Source organism: Eulemur rufifrons, chromosome 7, assembly GCF_041146395.1.
Source record: "Eulemur rufifrons isolate Redbay chromosome 7, OSU_ERuf_1, whole genome shotgun sequence".
NCBI classification, from domain to species: domain Eukaryota; kingdom Metazoa; phylum Chordata; class Mammalia; order Primates; family Lemuridae; genus Eulemur; species Eulemur rufifrons.
In genome coordinates, this window is record NC_090989.1 from 133,278,248 (window position 1) to 133,302,981 (window position 24,734).

The 24,734-nt window shown below is 37.5% G+C and overlaps 1 protein-coding gene across 1 annotated transcript in view; it reads left to right on the plus strand.

Moving 5' to 3' along the window:
* Window positions 1–24,734, plus strand: part of RARB (retinoic acid receptor beta) — a 702,390-nt gene that overhangs the window by 47,568 nt on the left and 630,088 nt on the right. The gene's annotated exons all lie outside the window — the stretch shown is intronic.

The following is a 24,734-nucleotide window of genomic DNA, read 5'->3' on the forward strand; positions in this document are numbered from 1 at the left end:
CCTCATTTAAAAACATAAAAATATTTATGTTGTGCATCTAACAATTTCAATATCTGAATTCATTGCCATTGGCTCCCATATCTGGTTTTCCGTGTTTTATACACACACACAGAGGCACGTAATATATAGTAGGTCTGTCTGGAGAGTATCCAGCAATGTCATATGAAAAATAGAGATATTTATTGAAGATAGAAAATTACAAGAAACATTGCACATAGGACAAGGACACCTCAGTCTCCTTCAAAGTAGGCACCTTGGGACTTGACACGATTCTCCCGGTGTCTCTTAACCCATACATGTTCAACATTCTCATGTGTTCTGCTGGTTGCAGGACTTCCAGAATGTGGATCACTGTGAACAGATTCTCAACCACCTTTGAAGCATTTGTGCCACGCTTTTATTTGTGCTGGACTCATTGCATCATCCCCAAAAGCCATCTGAATCATCTGAATAGTTTTCATGGAGGAATGTTCAAGCTTAACACAAAATTTGATGCAGATTCATTGCTCTCCTCACTTAGTCATTGTGAATGCGACAGTCAAAGTACACATGCTCACTCGGTGGCATCTAGTGCCCCACTGACTAGTACAGTGAGGTCATCACTGTTCACACACGTGCATCCCAGACCACTCTCCTTAGCTGCCAGGTTACATCGATGTCCCATAAACTTGTTATATTAATAATGGCTGGATACTTTCCAGACCTCTCATACATACATAAATAAAAATAAACAGACTTTTTTACTCGATGGACTGAAACGTTTCTTAGACTTTTATCTGTGGTGATCTTTGAGACCTAAGTTTTAAAATTGGGTTCCTCAGGGAGAATCTACTGCTTTTATTTACTCAGGAGGATTACCAATCAAGAATCACTTTAAGTCCTTGACTTGAGACGTTTAGGATCACGCTGGCAGGAGTTAATTTATGCTATAAACCTGGGTGAAGTCCTGCTAGAATTTACCAATTCTCAGTGGAGAAATTTTTCTTTCACATTTCACCAAGATTCAAGATATGTGGGTTCTGGTTTTAGTGTGCAGTTACACTAAGGATGTAGAGTTTTGATGTATGATCTATTTATTCAGGGAGTTTTGACCCATTTGAGTCCCATAACACAAAGTTCTTGAGCTTTGTGGTTATGCCTTATGTACCCTACAGAGCCATGAGAACTGAAGCTCAGGAGCACCTAATTCAGTAAGTGCTCCTAAGACATAAACCAGATAAGATGCTTCACTTCGCTCTACATTCCTGCTTTTTTAGATACCTTTTCACTCTTAGTAGTTCTCGTTTTTGTGCCAGTTCATCAATGCTTAATTTTAAAAAGCACTTTAAAGTTTTTAGTTCTCAATTTGGTCTGTCATGCCACCCAAAAATGGTAACTCAATTGGCTTTTTTTTTTTTTCCTGTAAAAAATGAGCAGATATCTATGGCTGTCAGACATTAAGGAACATGTATAAGAGACAGACCAAAAAGCAAACAAACCAAAACAAATAGAAAAAATCTTTGGGGGAAAAAAGAAGATAATGCAGGCAGGGAGAAGAGGAAAACTTCAGGGGGAGGGGAGGGCAAACCAAACCAAGACTAATATTCATAGATAAAAGAAGAAAATATCTCCATGAATAACATGAAGCTATAAACATACAAATTTCAAAGTATAGAAATAGCCAAATACAAGTTATGGGAGGATAGCTGAAGATACATACCATTAAGTAGAACAAATAGGTAAAGAGGAAACAGGAGAAAGATATTGGAAAAATAGACCTATGATTCTCAGTTGAGTGTGAGGACCCATGAGGGTCCCTAAGTTCCTAGAAGGGCCTTCATGAGGTCCCACTTACATATCTGTGCAAGTATGAATTTTCTTCATAAACTCCAAGGATAACATATCCTCACAATTTGAATCCAGAAGCAGATATGAGAATCCAAGTTTCTTCTATTGAACCAGACACTAGAGATTTTCAAAAATGTAAAATGCCATTCTTCTAACTAATCTTACTGTTTTAGGTAACACAGCTTTTTAAAAACAAAAATGTTAACATAATTTAGAGATATTTTTTCATTTTAATATCAATATGGTAAAGATATAACCCTCATAAGCAGAAGCTCCTCATTTTTAAGCAGGTAAAGATAGTCTGAGATCAAAATGTTTTATAACTGCTGACCCTGGCAATTAGCTCAGGAGGTCCAACATCTGGTAAATAGAACTCAAGAAAAGACGGATTTCTCAAATAATTCAGAACTTTCTAAGAGTGGACAAGAGTTTGCAGATTGAGTGGACTCATTTCGCGTTTAGCAATATGAATTAATTTGCATACATTATACATGACTTTTGAAAACTCTAGAGACCAAGAGGAAATCCTGAATGTTTTCACAAGGAAAAAAAGCAGATTACATGTAAATGTTTGAGAAGCATAATGGTATTGATCTTTTCAAAAGCAAACTAGAATCTAGAAGCCAATGAAGAAAATGGGGGCTCCAAGCCAAGAAAGTCAGGGGGAGAGCACAGCAATGGCTGTGGCAGGGTAGCCCACAGCCCCTGTGAAGAGGTGGGAAGAATAGGGTCTCAGGAGTGATGACTGAAAATGATAAAAATTGATCACTTCTCTGAACTGCTTGAATAAAAGAGAGTTGCACTTTAGAGTTTATGAATGAATAAAATTTACAAAACTAGACTAAAAATAGTCTATATATATGTAATCATGTGCCACCTGCCTTAGCTGTAGATTATATAAGTATTGTCATAAAAAAATTGAATATTAAATAGATGAAAAATTTTCAAATAGCAACTTATATTTGGAGAATAATTATCTACAGGGGATGATAGGTAGCATGGCAGGAAAAGAGTTAGGAGGTTAATAAATAACATTCACAATTGGAAATTCAATAACAATATGATTTTTAAAGAAGATATATGAAGGGAAGGAGCAGAAGAAATAGCTAAGAGTTGAATTACATTAAATAAAACTGATTACAGTTGGCCCTCCATGTCCATAGGTTTGCATTAGTGGATTCAACCAACTGCCATTTAAAAATCTTTTTAAAAATTGTGTCTGTACTAAACATGTACAAACTTTTTTCTTCCCTAAATACAGTAAAACAACTATTTACATGGTATTTACATTGTATTAGGTATTTCAAGTAATCTAGAGACCAAGTACAGGGGTAGACCAAGTACAGGGGTAGATGTGCATAGGTTATATATAAATACCACACCATAGTTGATCAGGGACTTGAATGTCAGCAGAAGGTCCTGGAACAAATCCCCCGTGCATACTGAGAAATGACTATTTAATTTTTTTGTAACCTATGGAAGCATAACCACATCCATTTCAGTATCTTCTCTTCTTGGCTCAACTTTAAGCCAAATTTAATAGTTTGTGGCATACTTATTAAAGAACAGAATTGCTTATATGTTCCATAGTTCCACTGTCCCAACACCTTCAAGTCTGTATAGAAGGCCTCACTTGTTACCCAGTCAACAGACATTTTCCATGTTCTCTGTTGGCAGAACACCCATTGGTTCAGGAACTCCACCCTCACCCATAGACATGCACTTAACTCTGGATGCTCCATCCTCCTGACCAACGGTTGGTTGAGGACTGCATGTGTGACAGACGTCTGATCAGTTAGACCTAAGGGAGAGTCTCCATTGGTGATGGTGATGGGGTGTGTATGGGAAAAGTTCCCATATTTTTTATAAAAACATAGGAATAGGTAGTTTTCTGGTAGGTAATGTTGAAGCAGGACGTGATGCCTTGAACTGCATGCAGCACTGAAGAGGTAAAGCCGGAGAGGTAGAGCAGGAGGAGTAAGAATCTGAGTCCTCATGGCATTGTGGAGCCACTAAATTAATCAGCCCTGGAATCTAGCTCTGTATTTAAAACAAAACTTAGGTTTTTAAAGTCCCCTTGGTTTGAGCCAGTCAATTAAATCTGGATTTTAAAGTTCCAACTAAAGTCATTTTAATTGATATTTTTCCAAAAGCAAGTTGCGTTTTAGAATCGTATTGATCTCTAATTAAATCCTTTTATATGCCTGCAGTCCTTTGATATTCAGGGGTGAAAGATTCACATTTACTTGAACTTGTTGGAAGCCAGACTTTCAACAGTCAAAATATGCATGTGTGTTTTCTTTATGCCACTAAAGGAACACTTTTACACTCCAAGGAGTGTTGGTCTACGAAGCAAACAAACTTTTAAATACTATAAACTGAAGGAATGAAGAAAGAGAGCAAAGCGGGGAACACTATTGTTTTGACATTCTAATTATAAATACATTAGACTTGGCGCAAAAAATCATCAAACTATCAGTCTTGGCGATGGTTAAGTTAATTCACTTTTTGAAGTTCAATAATTCATCTGCGAAGTGTCAGCAGCTGGGTCTTGTTAATGGTAAGCCTTTCATTCCTGTTAAATCAATTGTAAATAATAGAACCCCTCAGAGAAAAATGATGAAATAAGCATTGATTTCCAAATTGGGTGTCAGATACAGAGCATTAATAAAACACATTGCAAGCAAACAAGTACCTAATACGCTCTGATCATTGAAATAGTAATCAGAGGGAGAAAAATCAATGATTTTTATGTAAGTTGCTAGTATTTTAACACTTCATTTATATCTATGTATCATATCAAATTTCTCATTTTAGACCTTACGTGGTTAATTTTTATTCTTAACAGCAAAAAGCAGGTAGTTTTGTATATTGTTAAATTTGCTTCTCCCATCTAAATAGGTAACAAACATCAGGTTGCATACTTGGTTGCCTGACACCTATGATTTTGTTGTATTTAACGTAATACAATAATCATTTACAGCAGGTCACATAAAGCACTGCAGAAAAATGTAACAGCTCTAATAAAACTTTTAAGGAAAATAAAGCTCTCTAGCAGGTGTCCATAAAAGTGCTTTATGCCCACAGACTCTATTAAATGTTAATGCCAGTGTCCTGTGAATACTACATATGGGGTCTACTGAAAGGAAAATGTGTCTGAGACTGTTGATTCTTCAGCAAAGGAAGTTGGAAGAACAATGCCATATTGTCTATTAGACTGAAGTATAAATGCCATTAGAAGATCTACTCACTGTGCATTTCATGAAGGACTATTTCAAGGGAAAGTACATGAATTCTTTTTTTAAAGCCATAGATGGGGCAGGGGGGAAAAATGAGGGTACAACTTTTTGAAGAACATTCCTATACTTCTCAAAGTTACGTAGCATATTTTTTTCCATGGATGGTCTCTAGGGATAAAATAGCAGTGCCATAGTGATGGAAGAATTTGGCCTGATTTTTATCTGTTTTAGTACCATTTCCTCAAAATTCATTACCAATGGCATTCTGTTTCTTAGTCTATTGTGTTCCTTTTTCTTATTTCTAGGTTTCCTTCATGAAACTTCTTCATAATTATTTAAATAATGTTTTAACAGTTATGAAATGGTTATACACCATTGGGTGCTACTTAATGTCTTTGTCCTCAACAGGTTAATCAACTCTTTGTAGGAACCCCATTTTGAAAAGCAGGTAAGATACAAATGGGCACTGAAAAAGTAGTCAGAAATAGAAGCTATTACTCACAAGAAGGAAAATATAACCAGAATACAAGATGTGATGTGACTGTCAAATGCAAAGCAACATTCTTAGAGAATAGGGGATGTGGGATCTTTTCCCCAAACCTCACAAATACTGACTGTGTATTTAGAAAAGGAAAAGCAGGATGATGATAGAACTTAAATTATGCCAGCTGAAGAATACTTGAAGGACCTTAACAGTTTTAGCTAGGAGAAGACTCAGTCAGGTTGTCTACCAGCTGACCAAGATCTGTCATATTAGGATTACCATGTAATTTGATTTACCAAGTTGGGGAAAATTTGCATATAAAAGAGGGTGATATTACTGACTGGATTGGGACAATCAGCCTATACAAAGATTGCACTGGGCAAACAGATTGTGTGGTCATCCTGATTCTTTAAAAAGGGGAGTATGATTACTGGCTTCAAAGGGTTCAAGTAGGATCAAGTATGTGAGAGAGATCACATTGCAATATTAGGGAGAGATTTGTAAGGAAGGAACTGCTGAGTGGCTGAAAAGGGATGCCTTTGGGAATTTGGTAGTTTCCTGTTAGTTAATGGAATTGCTCAAATGGAAATGGTGAGGCCATTTGATGAGTATATTTTGGTGGGGATTTGAGCATCAATTATGGTTGGACCAAATGTGCTTCAATGTTGCCACAAAACTTGAGAACCTGTGGTTCTAAATTTCAAATGGAGAATCCTCATGGAAAGCTGTAAACTCTAAGTCAAATTGTTTTAAATATGTTATATAGGATTGTATTCTAGAATGAGTGCCGTCTAGCATGATTGTGGTGTAACTCTAAATCACTGACACCAAAACGAACCTAAATTTTGATTAAGAATGAGCTAGAAAACTTCAATATCCTCATTTTGGGTAGCACGGCTTAATGATAGGATTCCCAAGCTAGAGTCAGAATTGGGTTAGATGTGAAATTAAGGTATAGGTTGGAGACCTTGGGACAAGAAGAATTCCCTTTGAGGCAGGGTCTGCAATCCCATAGAATGCTCTACTGGACATTTAGGAAGCCAGGTGGTGTTTCAAATAAAATTGCCCATCTGAAATTCTTTATAGTGAAGTTGGATCATAAGTGCATTAGCAACTTGAACTACATGCATATAAGGTAGTGTTATAAAACAGTGCTCTATATTTCTATGCATTATATACCACCTATTACTCTGTGTTATGCTGTACTTTATAGGGTGACTTAGGATTTTCAAGGGTAAATCTTGACTTTATGATTTTACCTTCATTTTCTGATGTGGACCTGAGCCTACATGTTAGGGGGCTTATGACTCCTATCTGTCCAATAATTCCTTTTTTCCATGTCAGTTCATGCCTCATGGTTTCTGTAAAGTCTTCCCTGCTATCTATGGCTAAGGCTGGAAAACCCTATCTTAGCCTCTGGCACTTCTTGTCTATGAGGCAAATTTTGGCATTGAAATACACCTGGCTTAATTGTTCTTCATTTGTAGCTTGGGTAGATCTGGACTCTAAATAGACTGCACATCCGTTGGTGGAGATTCTGATTCACTTGTCTCCTTGGAGTATTCCTAGAATGTCATGCACTCCATGGATGGTTATTCATTTGAGCTGGGCTCATCTAATCCTTAACTGAAAAGAGTTTTGTGCGGGAGAGGAAGGCCATATAATGTCCTGACCTCCCTACAGAAAGTATCTTTAGATGAAACTTGCTACTCTTAGAGAGTAGCTTGATCCATTTAGAAAGGCTAATGATGCCTGTAAAGGTAGTAACATAAAAGAGAATTTCTGTTTGTCAGGTTAGTTTTAGGATGCTTTCCTATATTAGGCTTTTAGCGTCCATAGTGAATAGACTATGTGCCTACAAAAGGTTTTAAATTGTTTTTAAATGTTCTATCTACCTTTGGGAGTTTTGCATACAAACTGGCTGATTTCATAGTTATGGATTCATATTTGAGATTCATATTTTACATAAAATATGGGATACATAGTTTGAAAAGTATTTATCAGATAAGAACCATAGACTACCCATTCCTGCTTTTTTTGAATTAATGCTATGGAGGCATGAAAATTGGTATATTCTGAATGCCTGCAGATTCAGGTTTCATAAGTAAGGACCATCAATTACAAAATAGTCTGTGCATAATGGGATTGCAAAGGATTTAAAGTCACATTACTTCTGTTAACTAGTGTGCATGAGAAAAGATGATATATGGAGAAAACTTTCATGGGGGAAAGAGACAAAAGGATACTTTGAATACAATGGAAAACAATTTTTTACAAGCTATCATCTCAATGAAAGATTTATGTCTGTAATATATTCGAAGGTAAATTTTGGCTGAGGCCAATTTGTTATAGCATGTCTCATAGTATATTAACTCTGAGCAGTGCTTCATGAATGTGCATGGTGAGGCTCACTTCTCTAAGTTTTGTTGCTCCTTATGAGTTACCATATCGAATGTACCTTTGAGGCTTAGCACTATTTTATGATGAGAGAATATCATGGTTATACTTATATCCAATATGTATCAAACAGCTAGTAAATACTTAACTAAGAGAAATAGCAATCGAACAATAGAGTTTTCACTTACTGTAATGAATATCTGTAGGCCAAGTTCTAGAATAATCTAACAATTTGCACAACTGCTGCTGGTGGTGGAAATAATGCCTCAGGATTGTTGTTGACTGTATGTTGTGACCCCTTAAGGGTCATCTTTTTACTTTCACTCTTTACCTAGTGAAATACCTCTGCTGCTGGCCACTTGAGGGGAAGGTACCATTGATTTGCAGCAACGCTGTCAGATTTGAGTTTTGCCAGCAGAGGTTTACTGTGGTGTTAGCACTCCTGGCATACAAGAAGAGGAAGCTGACAGCCTTAAGGGAAAGGCAGTGCAGTGGGATTGAGACAGCTACATCCAGTGGTTTTCTTCTGGACCTTGGTCCATGCGTGCTCTGTGACTAGCTGGTCCATCATCATCATTTGAATGCCCATAACATACAAGCACAAGTTGGATGCTCTTATGATCACGTGACTCTAGGTGAGTGATTAAACTACTGTGGGTCTTCATTTTGGGATACTAAAAAACCCATCCTTGCCACATGGAAATACTGGAATAGCCAGATACACAATCCTTTCTACACATCCTAAAACCTGAAAGATGAGCTGGTCTACATAGGATATCAATTTTTTTTTTAAAAAAACATGGTAACTATTAATATAACAAGGATAATGATAATAGCAAACCCTTGTATAGTTCTTGGTATGTGCAAAGCAAATGTTTTAATATTAAACTGACAACAGCTCTATGAGCATTGAGGCCCAAAGATTAAGTAAATTACATAGGTATTAATGGTGGAGCTAGGATTTGAACTCTCTTACAGCTTGTATTCCTAACAAACATGCATAGTTGCTAAAAGCTAAGGCCCCATAATCAGCCAAAATTGGGTTTAAATCCTAGTAATGTGATACTTAACACTCGTGCTTTTAAAAAAAAAAAATCTGTAAAATGAGGATAATAAAATTTAACTCTATAAAATTGTTTTGGGAATTGTGATATCTTTAATATAATGTTAGCTTAGTGTTTATACTGATGAAAATATAAGAGCTACCAATTGATGGGTATAAATCTGTCTGGTATGTTTCGCATATTGTGGGCACAAATGAGAGAAGGATTGTAGAAAGAAGTGAGAGGTGCTCGTGTTCTTGTTTTGGACTATGTAGTTCAATCCCCTCCATGGGGTTCCTGTAGCAGGAGTGTGTGGGGAGACTGCCTCAGGCCCTTGCATCAACTTCCTGCATTTTTAGTCAGTTCACCTCACTTTATAGCTGACAGTCCTGGATCTTACTCACCTGGAAAACGACAACTGTCAGACTGATTTCCTCTTGATAATATTGTGAATTTCCTTCTCTAATTAGATAACAAAATTATAGGGAATTTTGTAAATAGAAGACAGGACAATCTACTGAGGGCAGGAAGTAATCTGTCCTCTGAGAGGGCTCACTGAACACAATCCAACCCACCAGATGGGTGGATTCATCAAAATCCCCCAAACTGCCTCTTTTCATTTGTTTTGACTTCCTTTGCTTACATTGCTGATGGGAGTGCTAGCACCACACACTGTAATTATCACTTCTTTTGGTAGTTTTGCTTTCCTTGACTAAGTGTAGTGGGGCAGGTATTTTCACTAACAAGTCAACCTCATGACTTTAAATCTGGGTTTTTCATCAGTGAGCCAAAGCAGGAGAGAAAAATGTTGACTTTGGAAAAACCATGTTTCTGCAACCTCCAGTTACTGCAGTGTTTACATTTTTTATTACCTTATATTTCTTAAAGGGAAGAAAATCAGCTAAGAAAATAGCAGGAGCACACTATAATTTTACTATTTCCAAAGAAATTTTTATGTTGATGAAATTATATGGTACAAGACTTTCCAAATTTTAGTGCTCCTGAAATCTTCATAACATTTGCTTAGAAATATTTTTGTTTCATTTCTACTACTATTATTTGAATAGTGTCTTTCTCCCTTTCCTCTTCCTTCTAATTCTAAATACATTTAGTCACCTCTTAAGTTGTGTGTGTGTACACACATTTTAAAGGTATCTGTAGTAAGGACACAAATTCTGATTTTTAGAGTGTAATCTGTATTTTTGTTTGTGTTTTAAAATGTCGTCCAAGATACGAAAGGGCTCTGGAAGTCAAAGTTTCATACTATTAAAAGAGCTGTTGAGAATTTTGGCAGACCATTCAAAGTTACCCTCAGGCTGAGAGTAGGCATGTAAAAAAACAAAAATCACTGGAGTTTCTTGGGTTGCCATGAAAGAAAACCTTAATGATGAATGTTATGCAGCACATTCATCTTTATAATGTGATTCGTAGAACATGAAGTAATTATTTATAACAACTCTTCATTACTAGATGAAAATAGTGAAGAATTAGGGTAATCCAGGTGTGACTATGGTTTACTATTTTGTCTTAACATGGATGTGCTCCTTTCATTCCTAGAGGTTCTTTATTGTGTTCCTAACGTCTCAAAGCACTAGTCTAACAGTCACCTTGCTAGTGCTCCCTACAGTGGTTCAGTGAGAACTGAGGTGACTCTTCTTTCTTCCCAGTTGCTGAGATTCAATCTGTATGTTTTTCTAACTTGCAGTGCCCTTGACGGTGGCCAGTGTTGAATGAAGTTCCTAAGACTTGTCTTTGTTACTGATGGAGGGGGCTTTCCGGAAACTCACGACCTACTTCCACATTGACCATATGTTAGGCATTCTGAAAATGAGAATTTGTACTTACTTCTTTAGGAGCACCATGGAGAAATGTGACTGTCATGTTTCTTGTTGACTATGACCTTTAAGTACGGACCCCCATAGGATGTAGGGAAACTTGGCTAAACAGAAAAATGGAAAGATCTAAAGAATATCTGGCCTTAAACCAATTCTTGAATAGAGGGCTCTCTGTTCTGTCTCTTCCGGCACAGTTGTCTGGGTACATGTTTCCTAAATGACTCGACAGTATTGTGTGACCTGTGAGTGGGGCCTCTGGAATCGGACAGATTTGGTTTGAGTTTGAATTTACTCATCAGATGTGTGACAAATTGCTTTCTTAAGCCTCCATTTTGTCTTCTGTAATATGGGGATGGCAAGGGATATTACTGGATAGACACCCATTGGCAGCCTGGTAAACTGTGGTACAGCATTTGTGAATAAAGTAGCATCAAGGTTAACATGAACATGGAAAAGCTCAGTGCATTTCAATCTGTCTGGAAAGTTGTGATCAATGCAGCCCATAAAATTTGACTTTAAGCAAATGAATTATTGAGTGTAAAAAGTAATCCTACTAAGGACTGTAAATTTTAGTTTTTGAGATGTCTCAATTTTCCTTTGAAGTCACTATCTATGTATGTTTCTATCTTTCATTTAGATCGTCTTCCATGCTAAGCTATGAGTCATTCGGCTTCAATTGGTACCCAGTTACCAGCATGGGTTCTAGAGCCCTGACTGTCTGCACTGGAAGCTTGTCTGTTCCACTTACTAGTTGAGTGGCTGTGGGCAAGTTACTTAGCATCCTTGTGCTTCAGTTTTTCCATCTCTCAAATGTGAAGAATAACAGCTCCCTTTAAGTTAGTCATACTATGAGATACTATTTTAAGTGCTTTGTATGCATTTCTCCGCACATAGTAGACATCCAGTAAATGTTACCTGTTGCTTGCCCACCCCCATCCCTGTAAGTATATAGTTAATGCTTAAAATGTACATTTGCCTTTTATCAGAATTTCTTTCTGTGGCTAAATAAAATATTGGCACTGATGGGGGGGGGGGAGTCAGGCAAACATGGACAGATGCAGGGGATACTAAAGACTAACCATTTTATGAAAAATAGGGCGATCCAGGGGAACAAAGTGGTTAAACCTTCTTGAGTAGGTAAGTTCAGAAAGAATTGAAGGGTGGAGCATCTACTGTGTTTGTCTATAAAGGACCTGGGGACAGCATCTCTCAGGCTGATCTATAGCCTGGGGCATATCTCTAAGGTTCAACTTTCTTGAATCACACTTGATTCTGGAGCTGCACCCATAGAAGTAAGTGGGAGAGAGTGGCTAAGAGTTTGCCGGAGGGGGTCACTGGCATGTGAGAGTAGAGGGCTTCTGCAAACACTGGGCCCAGGCCCGACAGTGGCCCAGTGAGACCTGTGAAGGTGAAAACTTGTGGGGAAGACAGATGGTGGATTAAGCCATCCTTGCATATTCAGCAAGCAATGTTATAGGGTCAGGAGTAGCCAGGTAAAGGAGGACATTGTCCCCAAAGAGCCCAACTCATCCACCCAGAGATGGGTAGAAAGCCCTTTCTCAAATTCACTTGAGTGTCACCTTAGAAAAAAGAGGGATGTTGGTGGCATTCCCTCCATGCTGGACCTGACACACTTTTAGGGAGAGAATGGGCTTGGGAGGTAGGAGGCTGATGGCTGTTTCAGAGATGATAGATTTAGCTCTCTTAGATTAAAATGTATCATTAGGGATTATAATTGATGGTATAAACTGCTCAATTGTTTCCTTCTACCAACAAGATGGAGAGGACCTATGAGGGAGGCCATATTAATTAAGACAAAATAAATATGTTCTCTGCATTTTCAACTTAATCTGAATTAAATTTTGCAACCTCAATCAGTAGGCAAGATATGTGGTTTGTGTGAATTTATCTGAGCATTTTGTAGGAAGAATGACCAAAACATTTATTCTCTTCTCAAAGAAGTCAATTACTTGAGATACTCCTGGAACTCAAGAACTCTGGAATTAAGATTTTTTGCCAAAGACTTGTGAAGAAAATTCCCGAGTATTTTATCTAGAGTATAATTCTTTGTAAAGGGTGCAGTCCTTACCTCTGTATATATTTTTTCCTGCATGCATTTATGTACAATGTGTACCATTAAAGAAATATAAAAGATGCACACTCAAAACATGTCAAATTCAGTTAATGATCTGAGATAATACAGGGATAGATGTTAGAGTTCTGAAGCAATAATAATCGCCTTAACCTACCTGCCATTGGGGTGTCAATTTAATATGATATTATAAATGACCTCTTGGCAATTGTTTTTCATTCAGGATGTTATTCTCCAAGTCTTCAGAGTGACCACACTTGGAGTAGCTAATTCAAGAGAATTCTGTGTGTTTTCTGTGCCAGACATGTATAAGACCAGGGTGACGCTTAGTTATCAGGGGCTTAAAGTCTTTCATATGTGCCCAAAGGATCCTTTGAAGGAGCTCCAGTAATGATGAGACACCTGCATATTGACAAATTTCACAAGTGTTTCTCATCAATAGGATGTAATTAATTTATATCTGAACCATGTTGGGAGATTGTGTTACCAATTCGATGTCTTGACCTTGACAAACATTGAGGTAGTCTCTGGAAGACGTGTTAAGAAGATCATTTTGTATTTGGTTACACGGCTTTGTTAAGTAAACAAAAATCTCAAACTATAGAAGAATAAAAGGAAGATCTAAAATGGATTATTTAATATTCATTTGAATGTGGAAGACATTATTGATAGCTTTAATTTTTTGACCACCACCCACTCTGCAAGGCACTATGGAATGTAAGATGAATAAGATGTGGCTCTTCACCTCAAAGAGCACACCCTAGTGGAATAAACATACCTGCAAATGTACAATTGATTTTATGCATGTGGTCATGTGCATTTTTCCCAAGGATGTTTATAACACTTTCATTTCCTTTCCAAACAAGCCAGTGACTACAAAAGCTCAAGAATAATTGTATCTTTAGCGTACTTTACTGTAGTTTCAGGTACTTAACACTTGTAGTTCCAGTGACTACAAAAGCTCAAGAACAATCATAGTTTTAGTGTGCTTTTTGATGATAATTATTCAGAAAGTTCTGTGATTTAGCCAAGTGACTTTTGGCTAGTGATGATAAAAGTATACCAATAAAAAGAATTCAATTATTTAGCATACTGTAGAGTAATTACAATATGGCCACTATGTGTTAGGTGTCAGAGAAACAAAAATAAGATATAGATATAGTACTCACCCTCATGGAGACGAATATCCAATATGACAAAATATGGTACATGCTATAGCAGAGGTTTGAGTTAAGTATATGGGATAAAAGGAGAGTCAGGTGAGATTTCTTAAAAGAAATGGCATTTAAATTGAGTTGAAGAACTTATGTGGAGAGACTCTTGGCTCTAGCCAGGGGGTATTAATTTATCCACTTGCTTTACTAAGTTATGTAGGATAAAAATGAATCATATAGGATTTAATATGCTTTACGACATTTAAAAAAGTAAGGCAATACTGATTAGCAGGTAATACGCTTAGTGTGTTCGTAAGAATTATTTGTTGTAATCAACCATTTAAATGGTATTATCTCCATTTATTCAGATAAACTGAAGCTCAGAATTCTGTGGATTGTCTAATATCACACATCTAATTCATCAAGTAGGTGGGATAAAAATGGATTTGGTCAATCTATTTATTAAATAGATTACAGGCAGCTCCCAGTTAGATTTGGGATTGCTTTTATTAATCCTGAGCTCTGGATTAGTGGTTTCCAAACTTTTCATACATCAGAATCACCTGGAGGGCAGGTTAAAACAGGTTCATGGGTCCTACCCCTAGAGTTTCTGATTTAGTAGGTCTGGGGTAGAGCCCTGGAATTTGGGTCCACAGAGCACACTTTGATAACCACTGCTCTAGATTAAAGGAGGTTTATTTATCTAAGTATTGTTTAAAATGTACTTGGGGATTAATGCAAAAATTACACATTTTTTCCTTTCATATACTATCTTTATCCAATTTGCTCCCTACAATTGGGCTTTTTAAAAAAGATACTGTGAACCCTTTAAGGATGGTGTTTACCAAATAAACAGAAAATAACAAGTGCTTGTGAGGATGTACAGAAATTTGAATCCTTGCACATTTCTGGTGGGAAAATAAATTGGTATATCTGTGGTGGAAAACAGGGCAGTTCATCGAAAAATTAAACAGAACTAACATATGATTCAGCAATTCCACAACTAAGTACATATACAAAAGAATTGAAAATGGGGATTCAAACAGATATTTATATACCCCATGTCCATCACAGCATTATTCACAGTAGCCAAAAGGTAGAAACAGACGTCCACAGATGGATGGAGGGACAAAATGTGGTATATACATATAATGGAATATCATTTAGCCTTAAATGGGAATGAAATTCTGATACATGCTACAACGTAGATGAGCCTTAATGACATTATCCTAAGTGAAATAAGTCAGACACAAAAGGAAAAATACTACATGATTCTGCTTCTAAAGTACCTAGAATTGTCAGATTTGAAGAGACAGATTTGAAGCATGGTTACCGCGTGCTGGAGGAATGGGAGAAAGAGTTATTTAATGGATACAGAGTTTCAGTTTGGGATGATAAAGTCCAGCAGTTATTTAATGAGTAGGGTTTTAGTTTGAGATGCTGAGGTTCAGGATAGACAATGGTGATTGCACAGCATTGGGAGTGTGCTTGATGCTACAGATCTATATGCTTAAAATTGGTTAAAGAAACAAATTTTGTATATTTTACTACAATTTAAAAAACAACTGTCAAGAATATGGCACATACCCTTCTTATTCCTCTTTCCAGTATTTCTCCAAAGCTTATTAGAACAGTCTAGATAGTCTTGTGTGAATGGCTGAACTTGAAACGGGGTAGTGTACACTACTACAGTGGAAAAATAAACCTATTTTAGATATGTTTCATGCCAAGACTTGAGCTGTTGTAGGAACTGAACTAGAAAAGTAATGCATACATTGAGCTTGCCCAGAAATTAACCCTTCACATCCACCTGGGGGTCAGGCTTTCAGGAAAATAATACGTCTTGATTTGTCTGAATGGGAAGCCGTTGTCAGTAAGTCTAGCTCACAGAAAACAACTGGAAGTCAGAGGCTGTCTGATTTGGCATCACAGAAGTCTGTCTCTGACACTTATGTCTAAATTAGACTGCTGCTAATTAAATAAACGCGTAAAGCCGGCATCATGTCCTGTCTTTCCTCCTTCATAAAGCAGGGCATTGCCATTTTGGGTAGTTGTCTGTATCTATCATTTCATAATTTCTAACCTTAGGCATAGCTGTTTAACTCAATTAAATGTGACCAAAATGAACTTTGCTGAAAAACCTAATAGTAAAATAAATGTATGGAGTGAAACGCTCAGGGGTGATTTCTGCAACTCAAGTTAGGGCTATTAATTTTGGACAGCATGTGTGGTTCTTGATTGTGACTTTTTCAAAAGACATTTCTTCTGTCTGAATTGTGCTTTTTTAAAAGGGGAAACTGCTCTTGGATTTAAATATTCTCCTTCTATTTTAATAAAAATTTCATCACTTTGAAGTGACCAAGTTTCTTCCTTGCAAATGCCATAACTGTAAACTATAAAAGTATATAAGAGATAGAAAACGATAAAAAAAACTATAAACATTTAGATCAAATATTGAGTATAAGATTAATACTTGATACAATAATAACTTTATGTGGTTATCATTCTTTTACTGGGTCTTCCATTGCTTTTATACTCAATAAAAATCTTAGAACCAGAGGGATTTTTGTTCAGAGAATATCACAATATTTTCCATAGAACACAATGTTGTGAGAGCTGTGAATGTTTTTTTCTTGACTAAAGTGGTGTTTAGTCATGTGTTTGGCAAATTTTGGTTTAAACAAAACTTAACTTCAAAGTGCCTAAAAACCTTTACTTTGCTAATTTGCATTGTGAATGGCCAAAAAGAAATGTGCTGAATTCAGCCATCCAAAACCTATTCATTATGGAACCTTTGTATTTTCTCACAGGCATCTCTTAGAAGTAGGAGAAAACATAATGGACCTTAAGAAAATTAGTCCAGCTTCCTTCATTGGACAAATGATGGGAAATAAAGACTTTAGACCTCATGGTTTATTTGGCATTCTATGATCTTGAAAGTAGGTTCTTTTTCACTTTGGGACAGAGGAGTCAAAACCAGAGTTTTAGTCCCCACTGTGTTGGTTGGCTAACCGGTCCCCTTAGACGTTTCTGTAACTCTGCTCCATGGCTGCATTGGGGCATTGCTCCCTCTAGGACCCTTCTCACAGGCTGGTTGCCAGCAGTGAGATCACGCTAAAGCAGGAATAAATTCAGAGGATTATCACCACTGAAATGGTCAGTGTAACTAGATAATAGCTTTAGTATGTGTGACTATGATTACATCAAGATACAACATTTTATATAATTACATGGTATGATTACAGCAATGTCTAAAAAATAACTATACAACAAATATTGGAAGGCACAATTCCCACATGTTAGCAGCATTTTGTTTTGGTAAGGGTTTGGGGTGAGTACTTTTCTTCTACCTTTCTTTTTTACATACCAGTTGTAGTACATGGATTTCTTATTCTGATCATCTCTATTTTCTAGAAGTTTCTCCTTTTCCCAAAAGGGGATATATTAGTCCCAGAACCCCCTACTATGGTAGCAGCATTTAGCATTTTGCTCTAATCTTTTTAACATTTGGCTTTTGTACTCATTGTTGCAATATGGCTGCTTCACCGCCAGGCCTCACATTGAATTCCAGACAGAAAGTGTAGAGAATCTACTTTTTGGAAGGGTTGTGTTATCACTGTGGAAAAGAAGGCCTATCTCGGTAACCTACTTACAACTCATTGGCCAAAATTGTTTCATGACCACTTCTTGCTTGAAAGAGGCTTGGAAAATCAAGTATTCAGTTGTCTAATGTCTGGCACATAGTTTTCAGTGTTGTCCCCAGACCGGCAGCAAGTAGGATGACCTGGGGTCTTGTTAAAAATGCAGTTCTTAGACCCTGCCCCGGATCTTCTGTCAGGACCAGCAACTTAATTTTTGAGGCCCATTGCAAAATAAAAATGTATAGCCTCTCTTTCAAAAATCATTAAAAATTTCAAGACAATAGCAGAACATTAGACCACGCATGGGGCCCTTTGAAGCATGGGCCCTATGTGACTGCATAGGTCACACATGCATGGAGCTGGCCTTACCTTCTCTAACGGAGAGAGTAACAAGCATTTTGGGTGAGTCTGAGGCATGTTCACAGGCTTGAGAACCACTGGAGGAGCAGATTTGGCAGCCTGGAATAGGTACTTAACTATTTCCCAGACCTTCCAGCTTCTTGAGAAACCCACTAGGCTGTCTGTAGAAAGGTTCAGTCATTTATCACTCATGTGAGAGGCTGAACATTATATGATTTTCTTTGCCGCTGGTGAAAAGCATCTCTTGACATTTGTTTTTCTCCCTCACTGAGGACAAAAGCCTAGTGGGAACTGGGTAGGACCCAGAGGAGCTCCTGTCGGCCAACAGCTGTGGCCAAGGATAAATTCCAGACTAATAAGCTGAGTAGTGTTGCTCCCCTGATGAATGGTTGTTTCGAGGGGAAAAAAATTGCAGATGAGCCTTCAATGAAAGTGAAATTAAAGTCATTTATCCCAGATCATTTGGAAATATCAACTCCCTTCTTAAGGAAAATATAATAAAGCTCCCTCATAAAGATATAAAATATTTAACATGTGACTTCTGCTTTGTACCAACATCACCTCTTAATGGTCCCATTATTTTGTTATGTTTAACTTCAATGAAAAATTTAGGAGAAAGGATAGGCAGATGTTTAACCCAAATCGGGATTTTTTTTTTTTTTGCCTGAAATCTGTGATTACATCATTGGCACATTTATATTGCAAGACATTTTTACGATATAAGCATTTTTTCATTTGGACAGCAACCATAATAAATTGAAATAAAATTCAGTCTTGATTGATGTTGTAAGTGTCATGTACAGGGCAAGTCCCATCTATTAAGTGTGGTTTGCCAGGGCAGCAATAATAGTAGCATTTGAATGTTTTTCTTATTAAGGAGAAAAATGGTCAGTAACATCAGTGGACTCCAAGGACTGTGGTAAATGGAAAATGCCTACAGCACATGTGACTCCTTCCCTGGCTTTAGGATAAAGGTGGTCAGAAGGCTACATGAATTGTTTTTCCTTTTTTTAAAATTAGGATAAACTATTACAGTTTGTGGAATGAAAGAGAGAGGCTGATTACAACATAATGGAGTGTACCATATTCATCTCTTTGAAATATGACCTTACCCGGCCTTTTCCATTTTACAATCGATTCTCTCATTCCCTTAATGAACCTTTGCATTCATGAGTCTTCCTTGGAAGTATGCACATGAAGCATTGCTGGAGCAAAGAATAATTGTCTGCCAAGTAAGTAAGAACAAAGTGCCTCTCTTGTCGTTCGGTTCAATAACATTAGAAACTGTTAATGCATCATGTGGGGCACCGTATTGTTTTGCCTAATAATTATCTAATTTGCCAAAGCTTGCTTTAAAAAATGTTTTTTGAAAACTGGCACAATAGAATTGTTTGCCTATTTCTCTAAAGATGGGATAGAGGGCTGATGTAAGTGCATTTCAGCACAATTTTAGTTCCCCAAAATGTTGCTAAGCATGTCTAATTTGAGCAAAGTAGCATACTTAGTTTGAGCAGTGATACCATGAAAGTAATGTTATGATAAAATTATAGGGAAAAGTTGGGTGATTATAATAGGAATATGAAAGAATAACTCGGTTTTTTTAATAACTATAATTCATTTACATAATTTGGAATACAAGGTTCACTGATCCAGTCAGTATTGGAAGACAATATGGTAGGTTTCACATAACCCAACCAAGACCAGAGTATGTTCAAGTTTCATCTTTTGGTGTCTTCCTTCCACTAGTAGGAATTTAAATATGCTCTGTTAAGTACTCTGCTTAGGTTTACAACTCTTGGTGTAAACTGAGTTGATGGTGGATGACATGAAAAGGAAAGAAAAGGATCTAAACATTATTGCACAGATCAGCCACATGACAACTTCAAAGACTCTGCCCTTTCCTCGGAAACTAGGAAGTGTGATTGCTGATGCATGGTGGGACAGCTAAAGGAGCCCAGGCGTGTTATGGGTGTGGATGCAAACCAATTAAATTAATTTTTTCAAAGAAAATAAAAAGTAGAGGGAAAGACAAGGCCATTATCATGGGGCCCCTATCTGAAAGGAGAACAATAGAACAAACCCAAACCTATGGAGATTTTTATATATGAGATGAAGTCTCACTGTCTTGCCCAAGTGGGCCTCAAACTCTAGGGCTCGAGTGATCCTCTCGCCTTAGCCTCCTGAGTAGCTGGGACTACAGGCATGCGCCACTTGCACCCAATTCGTATGGGGATTTTAAAAATAAAAACGTAAGCATGTAGTCACCAAAGCCGGTGGTAATCAAAAGTAACAATGTAAACTTTTCAACTATTAGATAAGAGCTTGTCCGAGTATTTGAAACTGAAACACATAAGTATGAAATTTCTCTAGTATTTAAATCTATTAAATACATTTTTAAAATTTTCCTTTATATTTGCAACATAATCACAATATATTTGCGTTTTTTTGATATTTATAATTATAAATATTCTATATTTTCAACTACTTAAACTTATACTAAAAGTTTCCAGATGTCAGCTTAACATGAAAGGGGGTACGTGGTCCTTGAAATGTGTATTTAAGGAAGTGTGCGAACAACACATTGAGAAGACTGCTGTTTCATGCCTTCCTGATCCTGTCCAATACCCATGATGGGGTCTGTAGAGCTTTAAGATCTTGGTAACTCAAGTGGAATGTATCATGCCTGATAAATATTGATCAGGGCCAGTAAAGGGAGCATATTTAGAGAAATATTAATATTTTGTGTCCAGTAACATGAAGAGACTGATATATATTCACCATACATTTTTAAAAGAAGCTTGGAACTTAATTACTTTAAGAAAAAACACACATCTACCATTATAATAGTTTTAATGAGATAAGTCATATCTTGTAGTCTATCTAGGCAAAAGTCATATAAACCCTAAAAGTAACAACCACATTGCTGAAGAAATGCTACCACTAGGTCATACATGAAATCTGATTTTAAAGTTGACCATGGTTCCCCCGTGTCTTGCAGAATCAGTCTTTCTCCTTAAGGTGGAAGAAAATCAAATGCTAATTTTAAAAATGACAAGAAAAATTGTCAGATTTTTCATTCTGGCTCACTAACCAAACGGGACTACAGTTTGAGCAAGTTCTTTAACTGCCAACTCTTTCCCTCAAAATGGGAAAGATATCATTGGCCTCATAAGATTATTTTGATTAAGTGATATAATATCTACGTCCGTCTAAATATTCAGAAGCCGAAACCAAGATGAGGCAATTAAATGTGTCAAGGACATTTTTTGGGAAAAGCCTATAAAAAAATGGGGGAGGAAGCCAGAGAAGACCATCAGACTGCAGTGATGCTAGTCTGCCCTTAGTTGCAGGAGAAGGGGAAGCGTGCGGCTGGGGCCCTTAAGGATATAACTGCCTCTGCGGTTGGAAGTCTGTGAGATACAGCCTCATGGCTGCCACAGTGTATGAACACGTCTGGCATATAACTGATACTTTGTCCATTTTGTGTTGCTTTTTGTACTTTTAGAGTCATGGCTCATTCTTCTGTAGCTTCAGTTTATTTTCTTAAAGTGTCTTTCTCTGTATTCCGTTAAAAAAAAAAAAATTAATGCCTCTACCATAGAGCTAGAGAAGGTGAATCTGTGATACATTTCGTAGACGGTAGAGTAGATAGCCATCTCTTCCTCACACTGGACCCTGGTGGTGGTGATGGGGCAGGGAGGTTCCTGATTTTATAGTTTCAGATGTGATGACAGTGGTAGTAAAAATGAGTTTCCTACAAATCAAACTCAGTTATCTCATTTTACTAATTATTTTAAGGCTAACTGTATCCTTTTAGCACAACATGAAAATGTCTCTTTGCTTTACGCATCTGACTGCATCTTTTCTTACTGTACTCAACTTTCTACTCCAATGACACTGGTGATGGTGCTCAGTATTAATGGGTTGACTGATTCCTTTCTAGGGATGGCCAAGTTGACATGGTTATGGCCAATGAAACACTGGGGGAGATTACTAAGTGGGGCTTTTGGATGAGCTTGTCCTTTTCTGATTTAAAAGAAAAAAAAAAAAAAGGATGGTTTGAACTTGCAAGTATTTTGTCCATTGCCCTTCTCTCCATCTTCTCACTTGCTGCACAGGCTTCAAACCTGGAGATGCTGCAGTCATCTTGAGTGTGGCAGCAAGGAAGAGAAACACCACCACACAATAAGCATGGTTAATCATAGGCATAAATAGAGCCTGGGTCTTTGGAGGCATCTCTGAGCAGCTGCACTAGCCAAGGATGTTTCTTATCAGACTTACATGAATTTGATTAACATCTATACTATTTAGTCAGATTTTCTGTTACTTGCAGCCAAATGCAATCCTGGCTATTTTACCATAGTCATATTTCACTTATTAAAGCACTTGAGACTTGGTGCTTTAATTGTTGATTTCTTTGTCTAAACCAGACAACACAATGAACTCTTTGATCAGTCTGCTGTATGCAAGGCATTAATGTAAGCCCTGGAATACAGAATTGGGGTCTGAGTTCCTCTCAGAAAATGCACAGTACTGAACAAAAAATTAGAGCAAAAGAGTGAATGTGGAAACATCCCATAAGCATGAGGATCTAGTCTAGGCAGGGAGAATCTCACAGAGAAGGTAACTCCTCGCCTGAGGATAAAAATAGCCAGGGAGAGACAGTGACAGTAATAAGAATATGCAAAATCCTGGAAGCCAGTAGGGGCATGCTGGGTTCAAAGAACTGAAAAAAATTGGGGATATGGTATAGAGAGAGATGGATGAACACATGGTAAATGGCAGAAAGGAGCAGGAGAAAAAGGGTCTTGAGACCATGAGAAAGGATTTGGACCTTTTGGCCAGCAGTAAGTGTTGATGAGTTTTAAGCAGGGGTAGTAAGGAGGAGGGAATCTGTGGCCACACTGGCATTTGAGAAAGCTTGCTGTGGCTAGTAGCTGGGCAACGTGAGGGTGGAGAGTGTCTAGTAGGGAGGGTATGTGAGGTTCTACAGAGATACTGGAGCTTTGGGCTAAAATGATGGCAGTGGGTTTAGAGAGGAGTGGATAGATCCTAATGTTTGGATTCACTTGATATATCAGATACAGGCAGGATGAAAATTCAGAATGCTTCAGATTTTTGGCTTAGGCAAAAATGGTATCACAAATGACCCAAGTCACAGAGCACCACTTAAAGACATTATAGTTGAGATTGTTAGATCAAAAATACCTGAATGTGAATTGGAATTCTGCCCTTTTTTAGCTTTATGATCTTGGGAAGATTAACTCTCTAATCTTCAAGATTCCTATCTTTAGAGCTACGCTAATCATATAAGACAGTTCACAAGAAGCCTGGAGCACAGAAATAACATTGAGTGTTAATTATTATTGTTGGATTGAGTTAAGAGAAGGAAGAGAATGAGGGTGAATTTGAGAAGTGAATAAAACAGTCAAATGTAGGTATCCAGTAGGAATGTTGGGGCCTGGGCTGAGGATGTAGACTTGGATTATTTGTTCATTTAATCAGCCAATATTTATGCAGCACCCACCATTTCGTAGGTACTGTGCTAGGCACTAGAATTTTTATACATATATTAAATTTTTGTGCGTTTTTTAGACACAAGGTCTCATTCTTTTGTCTGGCAGGAGTGCAGTGGTGTGATCATAGCTCATTTCAACCTCAAATTCCTGGGCTCAAGCGATCCTCCTGCCTCAACCTCCCAAGTAGCTAGGACCACAGGTGTGCACTACCACGCCTGGGTAATTTTTAAAACTTCTTTGTAGTAACAGGATCTCAAACTCCTGGCCTCAAGTGATCCTCCCTCCTCAGTCTCCCAAAGTGCTGGGATTGATGGGCATGAGCCACCGTGCCTGGCTGTAATGTTGATGGCAGTTGAAGCCAGGAGAAAAGAGCCCTGGGTAAGCCCCTGAACAGCCAGAATATTTAAGGGTTATAGTCATAGTTCTCATACTTTAGCATCAGCATCATGTAGATGGATTGTTAAAAACAAAATTTTTATTCCTTATTCCAGTGACCTGATGCAGTAGGTCTGAAATAAGAGCTGAAATTCTGCATTTCTGATAATTCCCCAAGTAATGCAGATGCTACTGGTCTAGGGCCACTCTTTTATGAGTACTGGGATTAGGGAAGAGCTAACGGGGGATGTAGGACAAAGCCAAGAAAATGCAAGTTTTTAAAAGGGAACAACAGGTGTATCTGTTAAATGCTGAGCAGTCAAGCTAAAAAACCCAAAAGCATGCCCTGGACTTAGTAAAATGGGCCAGAGAAGCCGAGTTAGAAGCATGGTTAGTATGACTGGAGGGAGGTGAGTAGTAAGGATACAGGATGGCATATGTGGTCAGCTTAAGATATTTGCCTCTCTCCTGAATAAAGAGAACCTTTGAACACTTTTTCCCCCAAAGTGCTTTGGGGGAAGGGTAAATGTATTTGGAAAAAAAAGGTCCAAAGGGCAAGAATCTGGTCAATACTGCCTTAACTAAAGATAAACAGATTTGTTTATAGCAGCTGCTCTCCATCCATACCTTCAATATACACACGAACTTTGTGTGTCGCCAATAGAGGCATCCAGTAAGCAATTTTTCCCAAAATTATTTGACAAGGAAATACTTTTCTGTATGGCTCTTAAGGGCAAGAGGTGCAAGGAAATGTTCTCTCTGTCATTT